The following is a 5,000-nucleotide window of genomic DNA, read 5'->3' as shown; positions in this document are numbered from 1 at the left end:
AACTCTTATTAACTTCACAATCTCCATTTTCTTCTTCTCTTATATGTGTGTGTGTCTAACCCATGGTAGCATGGAAAGCACGTTAAATGATTATGTATGTATGTATGTAGGAATATATATATATGTATATATTAGTATCATCTGTATTTCTATCTATCTATCTATCCATCCATCTTATCTATCTATCTATCTATCTATCTGTCTGTCTGTCTGTCTGTCTATCCATCCATCTGTCTCTAATAAGCACAGAAGATGCTTTGCCTCACGTAGACACTGTAAGAACTATTCAGGTATTTTACAAGCTCTTCTAAATCCGATGCAATGCTGGATACTCTTCCACATCGTCAGCAGGTATCTTGGGGTCACAAACGATTCGACCCTTAGCCTGTACGCTTCACTTAACTGGCGCAGCGAGGACTGAACTTAGTCTTCACCTACGGAAGGGTTCCCACTTGCGGTCTCTTATCAACAAGAGCCATGTTGAGCTTCTTTCAGCTGCTCTGCCTGTATCTTTGGTGGCTGTGTGTGTATCTGTCTAAGTGAACGTATATGAAGACATGGGATACGTTAAACACGCACGTGTCTGAATGTGTGTATATTCAGACGTGTGTGTATGTCTGTATGTATATATGTATGTACGTGTGTCTGTGTATATATATATATATATATGTACTTATGTACGCGCGTGTGTGTGTAGATCTGTACGTGTGTGTAGAGAGAGAGAGAGAGAGAGAGAGAGAGAGATCTACGTGTGTATGTTTGTTGAGATGTACGTGTGTGTGTGTGTAGATATGTATATGTACCTGTGTGTGTCTGTATATATGCATGTACGTGTGTGTATATGTACGTGTGTATATATACGTATACATATATATATGTACGTGTTTGTGTGTAATATATATATATATATATATATTATAGTGGGTTGGAGGGCACCTGATCACTAGATACAAAAAGCTTGCGTAGACGGACAAGACAGACAGATAGATACACAGATAGCTAGACAGACAGATAGATACAAGAAGCTTTTACACACACACACACACACACACACACAAATAATATATACATATACCTACAGAGAAACAGATAAAAGCTACGCATGCACTTTACATGGTTTTTAGTTGCACTTTAAGTCTTAACAAACAAAAAAACCCAACCGTAAAGCAAAACCTGGCACTTATCTCACAAGAGCTCAATAAATTACCTAACGAAATTAAATGATTTGGAGCTAAAACGTTATCTGCCTGAGATATACAATGGATATCTAAGCATCTGGAATATACAACATGCATTCTTTTATTCTTTTCTCTGTTGCAGCCAGAAGGCTGTGGCCATGCTGGGGCACTGCCAGCAAATGGATTATTGTATATCATAGCTGTTTATGTATTACACTTTCTCTGCGTGTGTGTAAAATGTATAGGACACGATTTTTTTTTATTTAGGGGTTTTGTTGTAACACTATATCCCTTTAAATTTATATTTGGCTATGTATATATATATATATATATATATATGATGGGCTTCTTTCAGTTTCTGTCTACCAAATCCACTCACAAGACTGGTCAAGCCCAAGGTAATAATAGAAGGTGCTTGCTCAAGGTGCCACACAGTGGGACTGAACCCAGAATCATGTGGTTGGGAAGCAAGCTTCTTACCACACAGCCATGCCTGCACCTATCTATCTATCTATCATCATCATCATCATTTAACGTCCGCTTTCCATGCTGGCATGGGTTGGATGATTTGACTGAGGACTGGTGAACCAGATGGCTAGACCAGGCGCCAATCTGTGTTGTGCTTTTTGAGTAAAATACTTTATTTCACGTTGCTCCAGTTCACTCATCTGTAGAAATGAGTTGCTACATCATTGGTGCCAAGCTGTATCAGCCCCTTTGCCTTTCTTTCCCTTGGATAACATCAGTGGCATGGAGTGGGGGAGGCTGGTTTGCATGGGCGACTGCTGGTCTTCCATAAAACAACAACCTTGCCTGGACTTGTGCCCTGGAGGGGAACTTTCTGGGTGCAATCCCATGGTCATTCATGAACGACAGGGGTCTTCACCCATTACCCTGTTCATGCTTAGTGCCTACCAATGTGGTGAGTGAGGGATCATGACTAAACTAACTTAACACCAATGATGATTTATAAATCTTACTCAAAGACATGGATTGGATAAGCTTTTAAGAGTGAAAGGATTAAAAAATGAATAAAGACCAAGAGCTGTAAATCTACTTTATACATTACAAGTTAACGACTTCCCTCTACCTGATCAGATCTCATTTTATTCTAATAACCATTACTAAGTTTTATCATGTATAACATAATTACTACTACAGGTAAAATTTAGTTAATTATCATTACATACAGGATTATTTACATGATTTTACATTTGACAGATATTTGTCCTCATCTTGTTTGTTGTTAACACGTTTCGGATGATATACCCTCCAGCTTTCATCAGGTGTCTTGGGGAAATTTCGAATCTGGGTTCTCATTTCTAAGGTATTTTTCGATATTATTATTATTATTATTATTATTATTATTATTATTATTATTATTATTACTATTCAGGTCACTAAATTCTTTGTTATATCTAAAATTAATTGAAAGAAACAAACACAGAGCATCCCAAAATAAATACAATAACGAAAGGGTTAAATTGAAATATTCTACCTGTTTCATACACAAATTGGCCAGATCCAGCTCCTCGTACCTACTCTGCAATGTCATTCTAAAAGTAGACAATCACATCATTGAAATCTCAAAGCTGTGAGATAATACAGGATTAATTCAAAACAATATGAATAAATTAGCATTATATTTGACAGAGTAACCTGTGTGCTAAAGGTTGAAATCTTTAGCATTTAAACAAGCCATGTCTGGCCTAAATATTCTAGTTGTTGTACGTTCAGACTGGCCATATCGAGCCTTTCACACCTACCCTACAATGTCATTCTAAAAATACACAGTCACATCATCGAAATCTTGAAGCTACAAGGCAATACATGGTCAATTCAAAACAATATGAATAAATTAGAATTACATTTGACAAAATAATCTGAATGCTAAACAGTTAAATGTAAATTATCTCATCATTGAAGTCTTGAAGTTATGGGGATAATGCATGATTAATTCAAGACAAATTTGGGATCTATTTTAAAACGGGGGCGCCAGTTTTCATTTATGTTTTATGTAGTGTTTTTGGTATGGAAAGACTTTCAAACTTCGTATACTTATCTATTTTGTGTTATAGAACAGAAAAATATTTTTGTATTCGAATTTATTTCATGTAAAAAATTGTCTTATTTCGATAATTTCTACTAATCACTGACGTCTATTCAGTTGAAAACAGTTAGCGCTGTAACGGTGTATATCGTATTAATCCCCTAACCCTAACCCTAACTAGACTGTTAACCGTAGCCGTAACCCTAACCCTAACCCTAAAACTAACCCTAACTCTAGAATCCGAACTCTAAAATTGTTACACATAGATACGCACAGCGTAATTTATTATATAAACAATATATGCGTATAAATTACGATTAAACCGGATGAAATATGTCACAGGGAATAACATTTTTATGACCGCCCAGCAGTAACTCTATTCAGCTGAATAGACGTCAGTGATTGGTTGAAATTACAGAAATACGACAACTTTAACATGGAATAACTTGCGAATTCCTTTTTTTTGTTAAGAAGACTAAGAGTAAAAGATGTTTTATATGACACATTGTACCAGTGTCCCAAGTTTCAAAGTGTTTCGTTAAGAAAATACTGGCGCCCCCGTTTTAAAATAGATCCCAAATTTGAATAAGCATTACTTTTGGGAGAGTAATCTGATCACGAAAGGGTTAATTTAAATCACTTTCAAACAGGAAATCTGTTTCATACAACTAGGGGTGATGGTCTCAGGTGGATTGGTCTGAAAAGGGTTAATTATTAAGAACATCATAAAGTTCTACATCATAATTCTCTTTTGCAACACAAATATATTTAAATACACGCACATGGCTATGTGGCAAGCTTGCTTCCCAAAACTGAATACTACCAATCAGTCAATAACCAATGAAGAATTACAGACCCTCTGTTTGTCCCCTGTTCATTTTTTTACATTCAGTATATGTTACGTTGTTTGTTTATACAATTTCTTCATTTATATATATATATATATATATATAAATATAAAAATTTAAGGAATGGAGAAAACGCATGTTATAATTGCATACTTTATTCCTACATATGTTTCAAAGGATTACAACCTGTGTGATCCATAGGGTCATAATGTCTTACGTTTAAGATGATTCCCATGCATTCCCTGAAGAGAAGGTTACAATTTTAATATCACAGATCCCTATGGATCACACAGGTTGTAATCCTTTGAAACATATGTAGGAATAAAGTATGCAATTATAACATGCGTTTTCTCCATTCCTTAAATTTTTAAATATACTCAAATACCCAAAATTTCAAGGAGTTCCTGCCTTAAAAACAAGAACTACACCACAGTTATTTTGTGTTCTTTGCTACATTGGTTTCTATTAACCCATTTATTCTATCCGAAGAATTTTTATTCATTAAGATAGAAGAAATACATATAATTAAAAATATATATATATATATATATATATATATATATATATATATATATGTAATTAAGATTCTGTTGAATTAGGTACCTAAATTGAGGCAACTTCCTAGGTTGGTATAATCCGCTCACTCATTGAAAATCAAGACTCTGTGCATGGGTGTTTGTACCTGACACTCTTACCTTGTGTGTAGACAACGCAACCCAGGTCAATGACGATATCTGGTCTTGGTAATTCAGGCATATACCTTTTTATATACAGGTATGTTCTATAGTGTTTCTGAAGTGCAGATTCCAAGGTAGGTGAATAAAATAGGAGGGGCTGTGTGGTAAGTAGCCTGCTTACCAACCACGTGGTTCTGGGTTCAGTCCCACTGTGTGGCACCTTGGGCAAGTGTCTTCTACTATAGCC

At 35.4% G+C, this 5,000-nt stretch overlaps 1 protein-coding gene across 3 annotated transcripts in view; it reads left to right on the top strand.

The window, feature by feature from the left end:
• The window catches only part of LOC128251298 (uncharacterized), a 142,409-nt gene that overhangs the window by 46,106 nt on the left and 91,303 nt on the right, over nucleotides 1-5,000 (top strand). The window lies entirely within an intron of this gene.

Source organism: Octopus bimaculoides, chromosome 30, assembly GCF_046866305.1.
Source record: "Octopus bimaculoides isolate indiv1 chromosome 30, ASM4686630v1, whole genome shotgun sequence".
Taxonomy (NCBI): domain Eukaryota; kingdom Metazoa; phylum Mollusca; class Cephalopoda; order Octopoda; family Octopodidae; genus Octopus; species Octopus bimaculoides.
The sequence above is the reverse complement of the archived record's forward strand: the minus strand, read 5'-3'. Positions and strand labels throughout refer to the sequence as shown.